The sequence below is a fragment of the Hemitrygon akajei genome, unplaced genomic scaffold, assembly GCF_048418815.1.
Source record: "Hemitrygon akajei unplaced genomic scaffold, sHemAka1.3 Scf000045, whole genome shotgun sequence".
NCBI classification, from domain to species: domain Eukaryota; kingdom Metazoa; phylum Chordata; class Chondrichthyes; order Myliobatiformes; family Dasyatidae; genus Hemitrygon; species Hemitrygon akajei.
The window spans coordinates 3,256,699-3,279,794 of NW_027331931.1; the positions used below are offsets into that span (position 1 = coordinate 3,256,699).

At 45.0% G+C, this 23,096-nt stretch overlaps 1 protein-coding gene and 1 non-coding gene across 2 annotated transcripts in view; one reads left to right on the forward strand and one right to left on the reverse strand.

Moving 5' to 3' along the window:
- Nucleotides 1–23,096, reverse strand: part of LOC140720622 (NACHT, LRR and PYD domains-containing protein 3-like) — a 745,417-nt gene that overhangs the window by 71,043 nt on the left and 651,278 nt on the right. The gene's annotated exons all lie outside the window — the stretch shown is intronic.
- On the forward strand, nt 1,056–1,149 carry trnai-uau (transfer RNA isoleucine (anticodon UAU)). The gene is made up of 2 exons: nt 1,056–1,093; nt 1,114–1,149. It is a non-coding gene; the product is annotated as a tRNA-Ile (tRNA).

A 23,096-nucleotide genomic window follows, 5' to 3' on the forward strand; every position in this document is an offset into this window, starting at 1 on the left:
TAATCAACTATAATGAAAATTCAAATGTTCAGCCGTAATCTGGCGTCTGGACAGACAGAGTAACAACGCACAGAGAAAGATTCAAGAGAGGATGCAGATTAACATCAAGTACCCTTCAGAGCTCCAGCGTCATTTTTCCAACATAACAAAGACTGCCAGCCAAGTCTCGACACTACATTCCACCGGAGAATGGATAGATTCCACGGTTCCTTCAAGAATCAGACTGCAATTGTCCCCTGTCACCTTCGCTCATGGAAAGTCTGTACTTAAAGTTCGCCTACTGAGTACTGAGTGCTCACTTGTTCTCCCCATCCATAGCTCTCATCCGCATGATCATATAGTTCCTCATCTCCCCATCTCCCCATCTCCCCATCTCCCCATCTCTACATCCGGCAGAGTAGAGGACACGTCCCTGCCCATACCAGACGTGATGCAGCCTGTCAGAATGCTCTCCAGAAGTTGTTTGAGTCTATTCGTTAATCTCCTAATGAAGTACTGGATAGCCGCTGTCTTGCCTTCTTTATAACTGCATCGATATGTCGGGAGCAGGTTAAGTCCTCAGAGATCTTAACACACAGGGACCTGAAACGGCTCACTCTCTCCACTTCTGATCCCTCTATGAGGATTGGTATCTCTCTCCTTCCTGAAGTACACAATAAGCTCTTTCGTCTTACTGACGTTCAGTGCAAGGTTTTTGCTGCGACACCACTCAACTACTTGACATACCTCTCCCCTGTTCGCCCTCTCGTCTCCATCTGAGATTCGACCAACAATGTTTGCATTATCAGTAAATTTATAGGTGGTATTTGATGTGTACATTTGTTGACTCGATATGCACACGGATGTAAGGAAGATCGAGTGACATTGACAGGGTAGGAAGGAGGGATTAGAGTTTGAGTGCATTTGATTTGCTTTTTAGCTGGAATGAAAATACATTGTGGGCCGAACGGCCTTTTCACGGGCTGTATATTTCTAGGTTCTATGCACGATGATATCTGTAATTTTCTTCTAGATTTTCTTTCCATATGGAAAAAAACACGCGTTTGTAGCTCTGGGCTCTAGTGGCGCAATTGGTTAGCGCGCGGTACTTATATGGCAGTACGCGGCGGAGAAATGCCGAGGCTGTGAGTTCGAGCCTCACCTAGAGCACTCGTGATTTTTAATGCTTGCAACGCCCGGGTGACTAGGCGTCTCTCAAGCTGAGCATTCCACTGGAATGTTACATTTGATTTTGTGCCTCTGAGACACCCTGCTTATTATTGTAATTAACTTCGAATCGATGCACCTTTGATTTTGATCTGAGCAGGAGAGTGTGAGTTTACACCCAGGGCTGTGTGCTCAGTCCACTGTTGTTCACTCTGCTGACCCACGACTGTGCTGCAACACACAGCTCGAACCACATCATCAAGTTTGCCGATGATACGATCGTGGTGGGTCTCATCAGCAAGAACGAGTCTGCCTACAGAGAGAAAGTGCAGCGGCTAACGGACTGGTGCAGAGCCAACAACCTGTCTCTGAGTGTGAACAAAACAAAAGAGATGGTTGTTGACTTCAGGAGGGCACGGAGTGACCACTCCCCGCTGAACATCAACGGCTCCTCGGTAGAGATCGTTAACAGCACCAAATTTCTTGGTGTTCACCTGGCGGAGAATCTTACTCGTCCCTCAACACCAGCTCCATAGTAAAGAAAGCCCAGCAGCGTCTCTACTTTCTGCGAAGGCTGAGGAAAGTCCATCTCCCACCCCATCCTCACCACATTCTACAGTGGTTGTATTGAGAGCATCCTGAGCATCTGAATCACTCCCTGGTTCGGAAATTGCACCATCTCGGATCGCAAGACCCTGCAGCGGATAGTGGAATCAGCTGAGAAGATCATCGGGGTCTCTCTTCCCGCCATTACGGACACTTACACCACACGCTGCATCCGCAAAGCAAACAACATTATGAAGGACCCCACGCACCCCTCATACAAACTCATCTCCCTCCTGCCATCTGGGTAAAGGCAGCGAAGCATGCGGTCTATCATGATCCGACTGTGTAACAGTTTCTTCCCCCAAGCCATCAGACTCCTCTATATCCGGAGCCTGGACTGACGCTAACATACTGCCCTCTACTGTGTCTACTTTCTTGTTTGTTATTTATTGTAATGTCTGCACTGTTTTGTGCACTTTTTGCAGTGCTGGGTAGGTCTGTAGTTTAGTTGTAGTTTTTGTGTTGTTTTTACGTAGTTCATTCTAGTTTTTGTACTGTGTCATGTAACACCATGGTCTTGGAAAACGCTGTCTCGTTTTTATTGTGTACTGTACAGCAGTTATGGTCGATATGACAATAAAAAGTGACTTGACTTCACTTGACAATATACATATTAATTTAACAAACACGCCCGGATGCCCCATCTAAACCACTTGCGCTGACGATTGCCTTCTGCGAGAAAGTATCTTTACAAGATAGCTGACTCCAGCCATCTTCAACACTCTTCAGCGATTTTGTATCTGGTGTCAGTGATGGCATAAGCAGAACACGTGACGGGCATCGGCAGCTCATACGACCATCCACCACCTGCTCCCATGGTCCCACGTGACCCTGAGTTGTGGAGGGTGCTCTGGAAGTGCTACATCTCGGCTGGCGGTGGGAAGACGCAACTTATACTTCCTTCGGTAGAGTCGTATTTTGTTAAACTCTATCAAGTCAGCTCTCAACCAGCTAATCTCCAAAGAGAATGTCCGGAATGTCTTAACCAGGCAGCCTCATGGTACACATCCTTTGCACCCTCTATAAAGTTTTCACATCCTTTCGATACTGAGGTGCTCAGAACCGAGCACAATATTCCAAAAGTGATCGGACAAGTCTTTTAGAGTTACAATACATCGCGGCGCTTTAACTCAAGCCCCTGACTAATGAAGGCAAAACCCAATACACCTCCTTAACAAACTTATCAAGAAACCAACCTATCTGGGCAAAGAGGCTTTGAGGAATCTTTGGATGTGGACCTTATCATCCCTCTTTTCTGCTACACTGCTGACAATGTTGCTATTAACCCTGTATTCTGCCATCACGTTCGTTCTTCTAAAGTGAATCATTTCACACTTTTTCAGGTTGAACTCCATCTGTGTCACATCACAGAATTCAATCCGGCTCGGGAAGCATAACCTGCTCCTCACAAAGCCATGCTGACTCCCTAATCAGGATACGCTTCTCCAAATTCTTCTAAATCCCGCCAAAAAAAGAAACTGGGATTCCCCCACCTCCCCCCCGCCCCCCCCCCCCCCCCCCCGATTTCCCGGCCGCCGCTGGCTCCATGCGTCAGCCAATCGGATGTCAGATAAATGTCTAACCTTCCATCCCCTTCGTTCGACACGGCCGGCCTCAGGGCTTCACCAACCCGCATTGTCTCTGTAGGGGCTACCTCTCCTTCTTCTCTCCGGAGCAGAGAAAACAAGAGCCTGCCATTACCCCTCTGGCAATCTGGATGGTCGCACACCCTCCGGTAAAAGCCTGCCATCTCCCGGGAAGCTGAATGCGAGACGAAGATCCGAAACTCGACTTCTACCCCTCATGTGCCCGAAAGGGTTTCGAAGCCTCTCTGTACACGTGCCCTCTCCTCCCGCTCCCTCAGCGCCTGAGACAGAAGCCTGCGGTATCTCCGAGGGGTCACACACTCGGTTCGGGTATTTTGGACCGGGAAGTGAGGCTGAGCACCGGCGGGTCTCCATATCGCAGAGAGGTAATTGAGATTCCGATGTCAACGTTTAAGAGATGAATGGATAAGTACTGGGTGTTTGGATGGCCGCGGTCCGGGTGCAGTCGATGGGAGTAGGCAGTTTAAATAATTCCTGACGGACCTGACGGTCTGTAGACCCTGTTTCTGTGCAGTGGTTTCCTGTGGCTGTCTGTCTATATGTCTGGATTACAACGTCAGTGTCTCGCAACACCGACCAATCTAGAAAGTCGTTGATGCTGTTCGATCCCTCTGTCCTCGCACACACTGAAGCATGGAGACTGAGTAAAATGGATGGTTACAGCATGAGGAGATAGATGTGAGATGATAAAGGGAGTATCACACTGCATGAATATACCTTCAGTAACGCGGTAGAGACAATAGTTCAGGTCTGGAGGTGGGTGTGAAAGTGGTCCCAGTACAGGGAACAAATCTGTTGCTTCGGCTGTGGTAATGGGAATCATTCGCCCCGATACTATACAACAAAGGGTTCATTTAGCCCGAATCCTATCCTTGGACAGAAATTTAAGGTCAGAAGCCTTGGCAGCCTTTGGAGGCTTGAAGTTGTGGAGACGTCATGTTTTAATTGTGTTGAATATTAACTCGGGGGACACATTACTTTCGGCGTCTCTTTGTCCTGGAGTCGAAAGGCTTTATTAAATGTTGCATGATTGCCATTACAGATGTTTGTTAACTGATGAACAAATAAGACCATGCCATTTTCTGCGATATTTTGAAAATATGAATGCATTGCAGATTTAAAATACAGCATGCGGTTTGGACATAAGTGATGTCAATTAAAAGAAAGAGAGAAAGATTATGGCCATGAATGGCTTTATGTCAGTTGTGTGTTTCTTTAGTTTGTGTTGGGGGGATGATTGAATTAATCTTCTTTTTCACCATACTCATGACAAAAACAATTGTGTCACCTTGCGAGAAGTGATTTCTAGGAACTGATGCGAAATTCGAAGGCTGCATATCTTTCCGAAATTCTATGAAGTGCTGATGAATGCTCGCCTCAGCTCTGCACATCTCACGCTCTCATCTCTTCTACAGAATACGTGCTCAGGCCTTTTGCTTTGGAAGTTGTTTGTTCTGTATTCTCCAATTGCCTACGATGGTTTTGAAGGGAGACAAGTGTGTGCACGGGTGTTTGCTTTGCCCTCGCTGTATTTTTAGTTTGTGTAGTCTTGTGTGTTTCATTTATTATTAATTCAGAGTGAGACTCGGATTTCACACTGGCCATGTGGATTCAGGATTAAATGGATCGAAGCTTGAGCGTATCTACACCCGATACGATGAAACCACGATTTCGAAGTATTGGGAATTGAATTGGGAATTTGGAATTGTCATTCAGGAAGGATGGTTATTTTAAGAAGCACCAGAAGCTGCTCTGAACACTATTAAATGCTGGTTTTAAGTTGTAGGTCTCCATTGGAAAAGATTGTTTTGAGGTCATTGTAGCATCTGCCCCGTAACATGTAAATGACAGGTCAGCTTAGATAACGTGGCAGTGTAATCAATAGCTCAGCGATTTTCTTACGTCATCAGCCCTAACTCCATAAACTATCCAGCTGCTGCTGTGTGATCAGATTAAATCGATTATTTCCCTGAGCCCTATTTCTCGGAACACTGTAACTGCTGAGTCCAAAAGTTGTAAATGTCCTAAAATGTCCATCCTCTTAGCGGGACGCGGCCGCCTGCTGTCTTCCAGCCAGAATTCACTCTATCTACTACATCACCTGCCTTCTGTTAGGAAGTCAATTCTGACTCAACGAAGGATTACCTAGATCCCATGCCCCCTGACTCTCGGAATTAATACACCTACATCGACTATTCAGATAACTCAACCTGGCTCATATAGGACAACACACCTCTCAAAGAGCCACGTTATCTCTCCGTAGCCAAACTACGTTTCTCCAAATACTCATAAATTCCATCTTTAATAATCCTCTATAATAGTTTACCCAATACTGATGAAAGATTCACTGGTCTATCATTCCAATGAGTATCCTATTATCTTGCTTCAACAAATGAATAACATTTGCCACCTTCTAATCTTCTTGTTCCACTTGCGTAGCCACGGAAAACATAAATATCCTGTCCAGAAGCTCAGCAATGTCTTCGCTTCCCTTTCCAAATCAGCTGGACAATAATCCTTCCAGCACCGGGAAATCATCTATTATAATATTCTCCTTGAAAGCTTGAAAGTTTTCAGCGCATGCTCTTTCTTAGCCTCGGCATGTTTTACCATAACTACCTTTTTGCGCTGTGTTCACTTTCATCCGTCTCTTCAGTAAGAAGATTTACTGCCTTCTTGGACTCCAGATACGTTTTCCTCTTTTACTTCCGATCTACCCACACTCTCCAGTCATCCTTCTGTTCTTCACAGTGCAACTCGCCAAGGACTTCTCAAGTCCCTGTCTAATTTTTCTAAGTCCATTATTAAATTCTCTCCTGTGTGTATTGTGACCTTCCGTAACCCTACCTAATCCTTTCTCCCTAAACCTTAAGTACTTTTCTTTCTTCCTCTTGACGAGTTGTTACAACTTTATTGTCACCCAGGGTTACATTATGCTATTATCCTTTCCCTGCGACAATGAGACAAGCCCTTACTGAACCCCACGTCAGTACTCCCGAAGCAATCTCTACATATCTGTCGTGCATTTCCCTGAGTGCATCATCTCCCAATGTACCTTCCCAAGTTCTTGACAGGAAGCACCATAAATCGCCGACTTTCAATTAAACACATTCAATGCTCCCTGGTCCTATCTCTGTGCAAGGTAAATGGAGGGCAGATCTGCCCTATTGCTCTGAAATGCTGACCCACCGAGAGATCTGTCACCTGATACGTTTCCTTTTCTAATATTAGATCCGGTATGGATTGTTCGCTAGTCCGCCTGTCTACATATAATGACATGAATCCTTCCTGGACACAACTGAGAAATTATGTCATCTCTAGACTTTTTACTCTGGGGAGGTACCAGAGAACATTGTGGACGTTTCTGTTACCCGTGTCAATAACATGGCCAATGTCCAATCTCCGCTTACAAATCGGTTCTTCACCGTTCCCGTTGCACTTATTTGGTTGATCTGCATAGAATACTCCCAATCGGGTGATCGCGTTTTTCGTGTTTCTGTGTTAGACTCGCCATCTATTAATAAGCAAATGCTCCACGTTGTCCTTCCTTTCTGCAGCTGCGATACTATCCCTGATACCATCAGACTCACTTTACGCTCAGTTACCCGACCCTGTCCATTTTGAAACATCTAAAACACGGAACGTCCTGCAGCCATCCCTGCCCTTGTGACAGTCGAGTGTCTGTGATAGTTTGGAACATACTTCAACCAATGTAACAACCACGCCAGCAGCATTGCGCGTTTGTATTGCTACCGACCTGAACTGTATGAAATCAGCAATCTTCCACCAATTCTGCAATTTCCGGATGACCAGGCATATGATTGATTGAGTTTACGACATGTTTGCCAAACCTGTTCATTGTAAAACGGGTTTATTTGAAAACTCCGTGGAAATGCCGTTAGACGCGGGCATTATGTACACAGATGGCCATTTAATGTAAACACATATTTCATTCCATTCCTCAGCTCTTCTCTGAATTTCCTCTGTGTCGGTGTATAGATACAAGTATTGGTGCACACGCTGAGAATTTGCAACATGAACCCAAATTGCTGTAGGATGTATACCGGGGAACTCAAATATCTGTCCTCGTAAAAATAGTTTTGCTTTTGCCATTTCAGGGAATGGGCTACATTGGGCATCCACAATATTATGAAATTAGCTGATATGGAAAACAACAAAATCATGGATTTTCTTCGTTTTTCCACCTCGGCATCTTTCTGATTGTCGCTGCTGTCCCGAAGCCTTTTGCGGACTCTATTTGCCACAACGATATGTCTTACGGTTAACCCGTTAAAGACCAGGATTACGCCGATTGGTAGCAATGGTGTTAAAATACTGTCCAGTAATTGGTATCCTCTCCACACGGGTGAAGTAGCGTATTCATATGTGGCTGTGCACCGCCACGGCGTGTTGTCAATGATGACGTAAGGTTCAATGGCAAAGTAAAACGGGGCACATTTCCCGCAGCTCACTATAACTACGGTCACGATAACCACCGTTGCTGTTCTCTCGGTGCAGTATCGCTCCCGCAGCTTTCGGCCACATATTGCGATGAAGCGATCGAAGGTAAAACTGACCGTGAACCAAACAGAACAGTCCGTCGCTACCATCCCGAATGCAAGTGCCAGAGCGCATACAGGAGTGATGAGCAGGGATCTAGAATAAATGTAGATATTGTTGGTCTGTTCCACTAAAACAACAACGATAACCACCATCAGATCCGCTGTTGCCATTCCAACCAGGTAACGGGTGATGCATTTGGAGAGTCCGCATTTTCCCCGAGATAGGATCACAATCGCCATTAAATTAACTACAAGAAATTTGAAAAAAAAACATTAGAAATATGAGTAGAATAAATGTAGATATTGTTTGGTCTGTTCCACTAAAGCAACAACAATAACCACCATCAGAACCGCAGTTACCATTCCAACCAGGTAACGGGTGATGCATTTTCCCCGAGAGATGATCACAATCGCCGTTAAATAAACTGCAAAAAATAATTTGAAAAAGAAATAGAAATCTGGTCAGCAACAACTCTCTCTGAATGCACCCATTCTTCCAATGCAATGCAGAGTAGGGTTTGTTTGGAAATGGAAAGCGGAAATCCAGTATGTACGGTCTCAGTAGCTGCACTCTGGCTGGAGGACAATGACGCATTGGAATGGCAGTGGATTGGCGAAACTCCGACAGTTGACAGCGAGGAAAAGAACTCCACGACTGAAGTACTGGTGAGTCGTCGATCTCCACAGTAACCGACACCATTTCCATTATTAGAGGAAAAAGTGCTGACAGGCTTGTTTGTAGCGATGACAAAGTGGAATGAAGGAGATATATGCAAGAGTTCTCATTTCCTTATTTGCAGAAGAACAGATCAACGTGTCGAAAATAGACTGGAACGTCATTTGAATAAGCTACCACGTTGCTATAATGTCGAATTGTCTGCACTGATAGAGACTCGGACCTGGAAAAGCAGAGACCTGCGTCACTTCATAAAGCCTAGCGACGTGAAATTATGAAACATTGACAATATTGGCACCGACTTAATTGACAAAGAAAAATTTGCGATCGAAGTATGGAAAATGTACATAAAACAATCAGAACCCTGAACCCTCCACTCTGGAAACGTTTCAGCCAATGGTAGCATCTGTGCTTAGTAACAGTGCGGATACGGCAGCAGAGTAACGACGGCACCATACATAAAGTAACCAGCTCCGTTATCTTACCGGGGACACCAATCGCTACAAGTGTGGGATAGAAAATGGCTGCGATGTAGTAAATCGCTGGATATCCCATATTCCGTCAGAAACAGCGTTCAGTTGTACGGAACGTTTCAGCTGCTCAGATGGACCAGTGATCGGTTTAGCAGACTTTTATTGAGGGAGGAATTGCACTGAGGCAATTAACGTAGTTGTCACGTCAGAGACATTAGTGACAACCATCTGCACAAACACTTACGTTAAACTATTTCTATCACTGTTCCCGTGTCATTAATTTGACTCCTCAAGGGATTTTGCAATCTATTTATTTTGAAACAAAATATGATGTGAATTTTCCATATTATTTTTCATGATACATGGCTTCAGCTATTTAAAAAGGATAGTTTTATATCTATGTAGCCTTCAAAGTAGGCATTCATCTTGAAGTCGATTTATTTTGTAAAATTTGACGGAGCACATTTGCTTCTGAAATTGAGGGAAGAAGTTTGTTCTGGCAGGTGAAATGGAGAACACTTCTTTATTAAAGGGGAACATTCGTTCATTCTTTTCTTTCGTTTGTTCCAGTCATTCCGGACGGTGTGAGTGGTGGAATAAACAATGACAGCTGACATGTATTACAATAACACTGCACTTATATTCCTCCAAACAATTTAAAAGATCCACAGCGATATTCCAGAGACCTGTGGTCAAAAAGGGAACGAGTCCTCGGGAAATTAGCGGCGGGTGTGAACAATTTGAAGAACAATGTCTTCCAACGTAGTCATCGGCCGTTTGGCGGGACCCTGACCTCTTCCAGTGAATGACTTGAACACCCCATACCCGTGACCTGCGATGCAGTCGATTTAACTTTAAAGATATTCTCAAACTAGCCACAATTCTACGAGTACTTCGCCATCCTTTCTCAGTTTGAACAAAAGTAACAAGTAAAATCTGTGAACATTCCGCAGGGTTTCAGGCTATATTTGCCACGAAGTTGTCTGTCTTTCTCCTGATTTGCTTTCAGGTATATTGTCTTTCATACAAACATAGAAAAAGGAAAACGTACTGCGCAGTATAGGCCCTTCGGCCCATAATGTTGTGCCGAACATGCCCGTACCTTAGAAATTACTAGGGTTAGCCATAGCCCTCTAATTTTCTAAGCTCAAAGTACCTATCCAAAAGTCTCTTAAAAGACCCTATCGTATCTGCTTCCAATACAGTTGCTGGCAGCCCATTCCACGCACTCACCACTCTCTGCGTAGAAAACGTACCCCTGACATTTGATCTGTACCTACTCCCAAGCAGCTTTATCCTGTATCCTCTTGTGGCAATCATTTCCGCCGTGCGAAAAAGCCTCTGACTATCCACACGATCAATGCCTGACATCACCCTGTACACCTCTATCAGGTCACCTCTCATCCTCCGTCGCTCCAAGGAGAACACGCAGAGTTCACTCAATCTGTTTTCTTAAGTAACGGTCACTATATGTATGTGCAGAACAGCGGAAGTGTTCAAGCTCACCTGCCAATCACACTTCCTTCTGCTCCTGCAGTGCACCGCTCCGTGCCGCTTGTGGTTATTGGAGAAAGTCTCATCACTCTGTTTCCATTGTGGAACTCGTACTGATATGCGGCCCTCGGTTGACTCGAGAATGTATCACCTCTGCCTTTAAATCCATTCTCACAGACACACAGACACACGGATGACACGGAGAGATATACAGAAGAAATAGACACTGGATGAGCTTTCACCGCACACGAAAGTGTGGGTTTTGCTCGCAGTGTGGAAAAGGGGTGACCGGTGGAATGGTATCGGCGTGTTTAACCATTGACTGGTTTGACAGCATTACCTTGTGAAGACGGTACCCTTTTGTGTGGTCACAGTCGGTAACTTTAACAGGACTTCGGAGGACAACGGAAAGATCGACGGCATCGGCTTACTTGGAAAACAAATCACCGCTCTCTCTCTGCTCAGTTCTACTCCACTTAATATCACGAACTGAATTGACGTCATTCCTATACCATCGTAAGACTGTATCATTTACCACATAAACATGAAGAACTTTGGGGTTTTATATTTACACACTTATATATGCATATACTCTGCTAATCTGTTTGATTTATCTGGTTTTATATTACTATATTACGTAGATACTAAGAAACACTAATACCAGACTCCAGGTGTGTTCCATTTCTGCTGGTTCCTTTAACCCGTTACGAGGTATGTCACAACACCGTTCCAACCCCTACATCACACCGCATATCTGTAAACCACTTCGACCACCTACAGCATCGGCCGTCTCCAGCAAAAACCTCATCACACCACTGCGACCCTAGCCCGTCCAACCTCCATCCACCCTGGCGTACAGATGACAGCAGACCCGAGAAAGATACCGTCGTGCCAGATTGAATGGCTCATAAAACACTGTTGGCCAGAAGAAACTACAGACTGATCAAGGACAGGGGAAGCAGACAAACCAGTTCTCTCTGTTTCCCCCCATTTTGTGGAGAATGAACTGATTCATTCTCTGGAATAATTTAATCAGAGGAACTGACTGTGGACACAGGAAGCTTCAGGTAATGATCTGCTAAACCTGAGACCATTCTCAAACTAGTCGCCATTTGTTATGTGAAGGGCGTGGACTCTGAACTGATTCTTGACTCTGGGACAATCTAATCAGAGCAATAAACCTGAGATCATGCTCAGAGGAGCAGCTACTTGTTATGTAAAATGCCAGACCTACCAAATAAGCAATCTGTAGTCTCGGTAGACTCTGTCTGGGTTGCCTCATTTAACTGGTTCGGACCAGTCAGGGTGCAAAGATACGAATACACAAGGCTGGGGTGGGCAGAGCCACGTAAAATATGTTGGTTGTGGCTCTGTACAATGATCAGTAACCAGATAACCCAGGTAGGTCAGATGACGTTGAGCCAATGGTTTGGAGATCCAATGGTTCAATTGATGAGGAACAATATAAGATTCCGGAGCTTCAAACATGCCGGGGTGATAACTCTCCAGCGGCCAGAGAGCAACCATTGCCGAAAAGTAGGACCACACGGACACGTGGAGATTGGGAACATGAGGATCGGAAGATGATGAGAGGCATTGATCGTGTGCATAGTCAGAGGCTTTTTCCCAGGGCTGAAATGGTTGCCACAAGAGGACACAGGTTGAAGGTGCTGGGGAGTAGGTACAGAGAAGATGTCGGGTAAGTTTTTTTTAACTCAGAGAGGGGCGAGCGCGTGGAATGGGCTGCCGGTAACAGTGGTGGAGGCGGATACGATTGGGTGTTTTTAAGAGACTTTTGGATCGGTACATGGAGCTTAGAAAGATAGAGGGCTATAAGTAAGCCTAGTAATTTCTAAGGTAGGGACATGTTCGGCACAACTTTGTGGGCCGAAGGCCCTGTATTGTGCTGTAGATTTTCTATGTTTTCTATGTTTCTATGGAATGTCTTGCCAGCGTAGACTCTTTTCCCGGGTAATACCTTTTCTCTTCATTGACTGTTCACCGAGTGTCAGGGTTTCCAGTAGGGTGCACACAGGAAGATACTGTGTAAATCTACGTGCTTTTAGTAGAAATAATAAAAGATACTGGTTGGTAATGTTTCGTACTTGTCCGTGACAGGTGTTGAAGCTTTGCTGGACTTGAGGTGATGGTCTTGTGATGGTGGAGTGACGCCATTTTCCCGCCAGTAGATGTCATGTGACAGGTTTTTTAAACTGGGTTTAAAAGGAGGACCCCTCCCTGTGAGGAGGGGCAGTTCGTGGCTGGATTTGCCATGTTGACTTTATGCCACTGCGTGATTTAATGTTATGACGCAGATTAGGTGAAAGATGAAGTTTTATCTAATGCTTAAAGTTTAAAAGGTCATTGCCAGCAGTTTCTTTATAGCACTGCTAGTTGGGAATCAGTGGAGAGTGAAGATTGGAGTTCGGGAGTTAAAAGATCGAGGAGAATCGATTTCGACGGTGAAACAGGTTCGACCTTGTTTATCCTTATTCGGAAGGAATTCGTGGACTGTTTCCGTGTGAATCCCTGTGAAATAGCAGAAAGGATTGGGAACAGTTCTGTAAAGGAAAGGTCCGTGCCTTTAAGCCGTTTCCTTTCCCCATCTTCGTAAAATTCTCGTGGGAAAAGTTCGATTCGGGAACCGAAGCAACACGACGTGAAAGAGAATTTAAATCGTCTTCAAAAAATCTCTCCCTTAAATGGACTGTGAGCATTTAGTACTTTTGCAATACCACTTCGAAGAACTGTTTTGGCAACATCGCTTTAAGAACTGTTTAAGCTTCCTTGCTTTAAGAACTGTTTAAGCTGCCGCACAGCAGCTGATTTCCGGTTACGTTAGTGACTTGCTTACTTTTGGGGGGTTTGTTTTCAGTGTTTAATAAACCTGTTATTTGTTATAAAAAAACCCTGCCTAACTCATATATTTATTGTTGCTTGAATCCATAACAGTAAATACAGATTATGTGTATCTCATTGATCGTTGTTACAAGGGATGTTTCTTGTCACAGTGGCGCCCACTAACAGGACGTGCCCTCTTCACAGTGTTACCATCGGGAAGGAGATACAGAAGCCTGAAAGCTCAGGTTCAGCGATTCAGGAACAGTTTATTTTTCCCCGCTGCAACCTGTATCTCAGTTTTGTTTTCTCTATATTTATTTATCCTGTATTTCATTGTACTGCTACCGGAAAGTTAACAATTTCACGACGTATGTCTGCGATATTAAATCTGGTTCTGATTCTGGAAATGTACCTTTGAAACCTTTGATTCTGATTCAAATGCAGGGGAGATGTGTTAGATCGAACTTCCATTCGTTGAAAGCCTATTAGAACCTCGTGTACTGTGCTGTAATATTCTATGTTCTGTGCTCGATCGAGCGTACCGTATCTTGCTATAGTTAAGCAAGTCGATTAATTATTTAAAGCTATGACGCCTTGCTTTTGCAGACTACTCTCAATGCGTCAGATAATAAAGTGCAGGAGAATTTAAAGAATAATAGGCCATAAATACCAGTGCCGACCGCTGGATGATCTCGATAGCTTTTCTTGGAAGGGACTCGCCAAGTATTATGTAATAATGAATTGTCCTCGGTGTTCAGACTACGCTGGGCATGGGGTATGAAAGGAAGTATCTGGACAAAGAGGAACATTAGGGATAGTCAGTATGGGCCAGTGCGTATTAGGTCATGTCTAACCAATCTCCCAGAGCTTACGAGGTAGTTACCAGGAATGGTGTGGTGGCAAGGCAGTGGACGCCGTCTAACAGGGACTTCAGCAAGGATTTTCTGAAGGTTCCGTATGGGAGGATGCTCGAGAAGGTTCAGTCACTTGGCTTTCACGATGAGGTAATAAGATGGATTAGCCATTGGCTATGTTGGGGAAGCTAGAGTGTGGTAATAGATGGTTGTCTGCCTGACGGGGGACCTGTGACGAGAGGAGTGTCCCAGGGATCGTCGCTGTAGCTGTTGTTACTTTTAATCTATATCAACGATCTGGATAATAATGTTGTGAACTGGATGAGCAAATTTGCCGATGACAACATCATTACAGGTGTAGTCAACAGCGGGAAGGAGTACCGGGGCATGAAGCGGGATCTGAACCAGCTGGAAAATTGGCTGAAAAATAGAGGATCGGAGTTAACGCAAACAAGTGATTTTGCACTTTGGGAGGACCAGCCAGGGTCGGTCTGACACAATGAGAAATAGGGCACTGAGGAGTACGATAGAACAAACGAATCTGGGAATGCAGGTCCATAATTCAATGAAAGTTGCGGCACAGTTAGACAAGGTCGTAAAGCTATTCGCACTTTCGCCTTCCTAGACCAAAGTATGGAGTACAGGAGTTGGGACGTTACGTTGCTGTGGTTTAAGGCTTTATTGAGGCCCGAATTGGAATATTATGTGCTGTTGGGCTCAACTACCTACAGGAAAGATGCAAATAAGATTGAAAAAATGAAGAAAAAAATTACACAGCTATTGCCGGTACTGAATGTTTTGAATTAAAAGGAAAGATTACATATGTCAGCACTTTATTCCCGAGCGGGTAGAAGACTGAGGGGAGATTTGATAGAGGTATACAAAATTATGAGGCGTATAGAGAGTGTAAATGCAAGTGGGCTTTCTCCACTGACGTTGAGCGAGAATACAACTGGAGAACATGGGTGAAGGGTGAAATGTGAAATGTTTAAGGGAAACATGAGGGGAAACTTCTTCACTCAGAGGGTCGACAGAGTGTAGACAGTGCTGCCAACGCCAGTGGTAATTGAGATTCCGAATTCAACGTCTAAGAGATGATTGGACAAGTACTGGGATATGGATGGCCACGGTCCGGGTCAGGTCGATGGGAGTAGGCAGTTTCAATAATTCCTCACTGATTGGACGGGCTGAAGACTGCTTCTGTGCATGAGAAGATGGAAGCTATTGAAGTAGTTTATTCCATGTTCTCCAATTGCCTGCGATGACTTTGTGTGAGCACGGGTGTTTGTTATTCCTTCGCTGCATTTTACTTTGTGTAATTTTGTATGTTTCATTTATAATTGATTTCAGAGAGAGACACGGATTCCACATCGGCCATGTGGATTCAGGATTAAATGGATCGAACTATGAGCGTATCTACACTCGATGCGATAAAACCACGATTCAGTGGTAAATTGATATTGGGATAAATTGGTGTGTACTTGAATTGGGAATTTGGAATTGGCATTTTGGAAGGCTGGTTCTTTTAATAAGCACCAGAAGCTGCTGCTGAACACTTTGAAATTCTGGTTTCTAGTTGTAGGGCTCCATTAGAAAAGATGCTTTGAAGTCATTGTAGCATTTGCCCTGTAATATGTAAATGACAGGTCAGTTTAGGAAACGCGCAGGTGCAGTCAATCGCTCAGCGATTTGCTTACGTCGTCAGTCCTAATTCCATTAATTATCCAGGTGCTGCTGGTGATCAGATTAAATCGATTATTTCCTCAGCCCTATTTCTGAGAGCACTGTAACTGCAGACTCGCAATAGAGTTGTAAATTGTACCGAAGTTTCGACTCTCGATGCGGAACACGGCTGCCATTTGTCTTCCAGCCAGAATTCACTCTGTCTACTACATCATCTGCCTTCTGTTACGAAGCCAATTCTGAATCAACGCAAACAGGTTTCCCTCGATCCCAGGCCTCCTGACTTTCTGAATGAGTCCACTATGGGGAACTGATTAAAATGCCTGACCAAAATTAATGCACCACATCGACTGTCCTGGTTCATCTGTTAGTTTTATTTTCAGTTTTTCAAATAAATTAACCTGGCTCATTAGGGACAACCTTTCTCTCCGTAACCAGACTACGTTTCTTCAAATACTCATAAGTTCCCTTTTCAATAATCCTCTCCAGTAGTCTACCCTCTACTGATGTAAGATTCCCTGGTCTCTATTTCCAAAAAGTATCCCTGTTATTTTTCGTCAACAAATGAACAACATTTCCCACCCTCCAATCATCTAGTTCTACTTCTGTTGCTAGCGAAGACACACATATCCTGTCCAATAGCTCAGCAATATTTGCTCGCTTTCCAAAATTACCTGGACTATATCTCTTCCGGCATCGGAGAATTATCCATCATAATGTTTTCTAAGTTTCCAGCCAATCCTCTTTTCAGCGTCGGCATATTCGAGCGTATCTGCCTTTTTACGCTGTGTTCACATTGATCAATGTATTCAGTGAGGAGCTTCAACGCCTCCTTGGAGTCCAGACACGTTTTCCTTTTTTACATCTGATCTGCCCACAGTCTCTCCAGTCTCCTCCTGTTCTTTACATTGCAACACGTCAAGGATTTCTCAAATCCCCGTATCACTCCTTTAAGTACATTGTTAAATTCCTTCCTGTCTACATTGTGACTCGCTATAGCCTTACCTGATCCGTTCTTCCTGTTCTGTAAGCATCGTTCTTTCTTCCTCTTGACGTGTTGTTCCAACTTTCTTGTCTCCCAGGGTTACTTTACACTGTCATCCTTTCCCTGCGTCTCCGAGACAAGCCTATACTGAACCCCGTGTCAGTGCTCCCTAAACAATCCCCACATATCTGTTGCGCAATACCCCGAGTGCATCATTTCCCAATGTACCTTCCTGAGCTCCTGCCAGGCAGCACCACACATCGCTGACCCCAATTAAACACACTCCATACTTTCAGGTCTTTTCCCTGGACAAGGTAAAAGGAGGGGAGTTCTGCCCTATTGTTCTGAAATGCTGACCCACCGAGAGATCTGTCACCTGACACGTTTCTTTCTCTAACATTAAATCCGGTATGCAGTGTTTGTAAGTGCGCCCGTCGACATATAGTGACATGAATCGTTCTTGGACAAAACTGAGATATTATGCCATACTTAAAACTTTTACCCTGCGGAGAGGCTAAAGAATATTATGGAAGTTTAAGTTACCCATGCCAATAACATGGCAAATGTCCAAGACCCACATCCGGATCGGAATAGAATGCTCCACATGGGGTGATCATGCTTCTGTGTTCGTTCATACTCTATTAACAAACGAACTGTCCACGTTGTCCTCCCTTTCTGCATCTGCGATACTATCCCTGGTTTCCCATCGCGCTCCAGTTACACTCTGTTACCCGACCCTGTCCATTTTGAAACATCTAAAACCCGGAAAGCCCTCAGGGCCATCCCTGCCCTTCTGACAGTCGAGTGTCTGTGATAGTTTGGAACATACTTCAACCAAAGTGACAATCACACCAGCAGCATTGAGCGTTTGTATTGCTACCGACCTGAACCGTATGAAGTCAGCAATTTTCCGCAAATTCTGCAATTTCCGGATGACCAGGCATATTATTGTTTGAATTTCTGACATATTTGCCAAACCGGTTCATTGTAAAACGGCTTTATTTGAAAACTCTACTGATTTGCCATTAGACACGGACGTTATTTACACAGATGGCCATTTAATGTCAACACATACTTCATTCCATTCCTCAGCTCTTCCCTGAATTTCCTCTGTGTCAGTGTATAGATACAAGTATTGGTGTACATGCTGAGAAACTGTAACATGAACCCAAGCTGTTGGAAGATGTATACCGGGGAATTCATTTATCTGTCCTGGTAATAATAGTTTTCTGCTTGTCATTTCAGGGAATGGGCTACATAGGGCCTCCAAAATAATATGAAATTAGCTGATATAGAAAACAACAAAATCATCGATTTTCTGCGTTTTTCCATCTCAGCATCTTTCTGATTGTCGCCGCTGTGCCGAAGCCTTCTGCGGACTCTATTTGCCACGACTATATGTCTTACGGTTAACCCGTTAAACACCAGGATTAAGCCGATTGGTAGCAATGGCTTTAAAATACTGTCCAGTAATTCGTATCCTTTCCACATGGGTGAAGTAACGTATTCGTATGTGGCTGTGCACCGCCACGGCGTGTTGTCAATGATGACGTAAGGTTCAAGGGCAAAGTAACACGGGACACATCTCCCGCAGCTCACTATAACCACGGTCACGATAACCACCATTGCTGTTCTCTCGGTGCAGTATCGCTCCCGCAGCTTTCGGCAACATATTGCGATGAAGCGATCGAAGGTAAAACTGACCGTGAACCAAACAGAACAGTCCGCCGCTACCATCCTGAATACAAGTGTCAGAGCGCATACAGGAGTGATGAGCAGGGATCTGGAATAAATGTAGATTTTGTTGGTCTGTTCCACTAAAGCAACAACGATAACCACCATCAGATCCGCTGTTGCCATTCCAACCAGGTAACGGGTGATGCATTTGGAGAGTCCGCATTTTCCCCGAGACAGGATCACAATCGCCGTTAAATTAACTGCAAGAAATTTGGAAACAAAATAGAAATACGGTCAGTTTCCTGAATGCCCCCATTCCACCGATGCTATGCAGGGTATGGTCTGTATGGAAGTGGAAAGCGGGAATCCAGTGAGTGCGGTCTCCGTCACTGCACTCCGGCTGGAGGACAATGACGGATGTGAGTGTCAGTGGATTGGCGACATTCCCACTGTTTAGAGCGAGGCATCCGAGTTCCACGACTCACGGACCGGTGAGCAGTCGATCGCTCCTGTAAAGAATACCATTTCCATTATTAGAGGTGAAAGAGCTGACGGGATTGTTTGTAGCGGTGACAAAGTGGAGCCAAGGAGATATAAAGCACGAGTTCTCATTTATTGACTTACAGAACAGACCTACGTGTCGAAAATAGACTGGACCGTCGTTTAAATAAGCTGCCACGTTGTTATCAGGTCGGAGTGTCTGCACTGATAGTGACTCGGACCTAGAAAAGCAGAGACCAGCATCACTTCAGAAAGCCTAGCGAGGTGAAATTATGAAACAATTTCAATATCGGCACCAACTTAATTGACGAAAGAAGGAAACGAAATATGGAAATTGAAAATAAAACCATTAGATGACTGAATCCTCCATTCCGGAAACACGTTTCAGCCGACTGTAGCATCTGTGCTTAGTAACAGTGCGGATACCGCAGCAGAGTAACGACGGCACCATACATAAAGTAACCAGCTCCGGCATCTTACCGGGGACACCAACCGCTACAAGTGTGGGATAGAAAATGGCTGCGATGTAGTAAATCGCCGGATATCCCATGTTCCGTCAGAAGCAGCGTCCAGTTGTACGGAGCATTTCAGCTGCTCAGATGGACTAGTAGTCGGTTTAGCAGACTTTTATTGAGGAGAGAACAATTCCACTGAGACAATTACCGTGGCTATCACGTCAAGGACATTAGTGACAACCAAATGCACAAACAGTTACGTTAAACTATTTTACTCACTGCTGCCGTGTCACGAGTTTGATTCCTCAAGGGATATTACAATCCATTTACATTAGAAGAACACAAGATCTGGATTTTTCATGTTGTTTTCCATGATACCTGGCTTCAGCTATTCAAATATGATACTTTTTGTATCTTTGTTGCTTTAAACAGGCATTCATTTTGAAGTCAATTTATCTCGTAATAATTGACCGTGCACATTCGCTTCTGAAGTTGTGGGAAGGAGCTGGCAGCTGAAACGGAGAACACCTCTTTATTAAAGGGGATCATTCATTCATCTTTTCGTTCGTTCGTTCCAGTCATTCCGGGGGTTTGAGTAATGGAAATCACAGTGACAGCTGACATGTGTTACAATAAAATACACTGCACATTTTCCTCTAAACACTGTAAAAGATCCACAGCGATATTCCAGAGGCCTGTGATCAAAAAGGGAGCGTGTCCTCGGGAAATTAGCGAGGGTTGTGGACAGTTTGAAGAACAATGTTTTCCAGCGCAGACACGGGCCGTTTGGCAGGAACCTGACCTCTGCCAGTGAATGACTTGACCACTTCATATCCGTTACGTACGATGTAGTCTGTTTAACTTTAAAGATATTCTCCAACCTGCCACAATACTACCACTATTTCTCCATCCATTCTCTCTTTGAACAAAAGTAGCCAGTGAAATCTATGAACAATCTGCAGGTTTCCAGGCTGTGCTGTTATTTGTGATTAAGTTGTCTTTTTTTCCCTCCTGATTTACTGTCCGGTATATTACCTTTCCAGCATCACTATATGAATGTACAGAACAGCGGATGTGTTCAAGCTCACCTGTCAATCACACTTCCTTCTGCTCCTGCAGTGCATCGCTCCGTGCCAATCGTAGTTCTCGTATCGATGAGCAGGCCTCGGCTTATTGGAGAGAGTCTCACTACTCTGTTTCCAGTGTGGAACTCACACTAACGTGCGGCCCTAGGTTGACACTAGAAAATATCACTACTGTCTTCAAATCCATCTTTCCAAACTGAAACACTCCGTACCTTTCCGGGTTGAACTCCATCTGTAACCGCTCAGCGCTGCTCTGCGTCCTGTCACTGTCCTGTTGTAATCTGTGACTACCTTCTATACAATCCATAATTCCACCAACCTCCACATCATTGAAAACACAATAAACCACCCTACCACCTCGTCATCCAAATCGTTCATAAAAACACGAAAAGTTGGCGGTCTCAGAACAGATCTCTGCAGGACACCTGTTACCAAAATCCAGGAAGAAAACGCTCCATCGGCAACTATCCTCAGTCTTCTGTGGGCGTCAGGTCAGAATCCATCAGCGAACTTTCCCTGCATACGAAACCTTCTGACATTATGAATGGTCCTACCATGGATAAATCTAACGCCTTGTTAAAATCCATTCATATCAGATAAATTATCGCCCACTTTATTTCCAAAAGTCCACGCAACAAACCCGTTCCCATCTGTTTCTCTCTTCCAGTGTCTCCGCTTTGGCTCCGGCGAGTGCAGAGATGTGATCTGTCTCGATCCTCCCGGTTCAAAATGGAAGTAGTCGCCCAACTCACTGAGGGGGCAACTGCTCCATCATCGTTGATTGCCTGAAACGTAAATCCAAGAGGATAATCTCATCTCGGAGCAGAGCATCCCATTGACAATATGTTTTCTGGAACTCAGTTACTAGAGGACATTGACTATCTCCAAGGTGTTTGAGTTGGTTCATATGATACCAACCGAACTTATATGGAGCGCTCTGAATTCGATATACTGATGGACTGGCTCTGTCCCGATTAATCTGGAAGGGGTAAAGGGGCTCGGCTGATATAGTGACATCATAACCTTCTGTCATATTTTAAACGCCCGCGGTTTTGCTCGCACCTCGAAACAAGCTTCGCTCTGCCGTTTCTTCCGTCACGTGTTATGGGCGGCGTCATAATCAGCCTCCATAAAAGAGTCAATTAATTGCTGTTTGCTATTGTTCATTCCAATGTATCATACTCGGTCTTCGATAAATCTAACCCTTTCATTTTTCTCCCGATCGTCAACATAAAACGTATAAATGCAGGAGAGGATGCTTCTGTGCAGAGGGCTATTCTCAGAACATAGGGTAAGACCGGGACCCATGAGCCGTTTAGTCATTTTGCTTCTCCAGCCGATTTATCGGGGTTCTCAGCGGGCACAAACCAAACGATTCTTATTATAATGCTGTACATCCCCTCGCAATTTCGGCCACCAACACAGATTCTTCAACTATTCCATAGATCTATCTGAACCTTGATGCCCACAATTGCCATGGTGCCAGTACATCACTTGATTTCTTTCCCATTTAGGCACCACAGATTCACCATTATTAATTACAATCCGATTCCGTGCCTACATCACTCGATATTTCTCAAACTCTGCAGATTCTTCGGCTCTTTGTACCTTTTTTAACTCCTGATCCTCTTGCTGAGTCATATGTGTGTGCGGGGGGTGGGGCTGGGAGTGACCCCAAAAGCAAGACACAGACACTGAACTACCAGGAACAGGACTAGGCGTGAGAAGGAAGCAGGGGAAGGAAGGAAGAAAGGACGCCGGACACGACGAAGGCCCCAGACGAGACAAGGATTCCGGGCCTGGGCTAGGACCTAACTAGGATAGGGAACCAGGACATGGAACTGGGAAGTAGGAGCCTAGTCTTGGACTCCGAGACAGAGACTGGACAAGGACCCAGAACCCGGGTCTTGACTCGGGCTCGGACCCCAGAACCAGGCGAGGACATGAAAAGGTTACAGGACGGGACGTGAGACTCATGAACAGGACGAGGGAACCCCAGCACCGGTCTGGGCAAGGTACTCCTGGGCTGGGCGATGCACATGGACAAGACGAGAACACAAAGCCGTGGCTTGGACAGGACAACGATCTTGGACCTGACTGGGACTGGACGAGACCCTGAAGCCTTGACATGGTCGAGGGAGAGGCAGGAACGCAGATACATGATCGAGGAAGAACAGGAGAGAAGAACACGGAGTCTGGGTCGAGGGAGAGACAGGAACATGGAACACCGAGCCGGGACCCCTCCTTGGGTACAGGACATAGGGCCGGGACTCATCACACAGAACGCTGAACACGACGATACAGTTCCCAATGCTCGGCAGCGGCATAACGGCCGGACCTACCTAGCGAAGGCGTGGACACAAACAGACAGTTCCAATGAGGGCGAGGCTCCAGACACAGGCAAGGCGAGGCAAGGCTGCAGGCAGAGGCAAGGCAAGGCGAGGCAAGGCA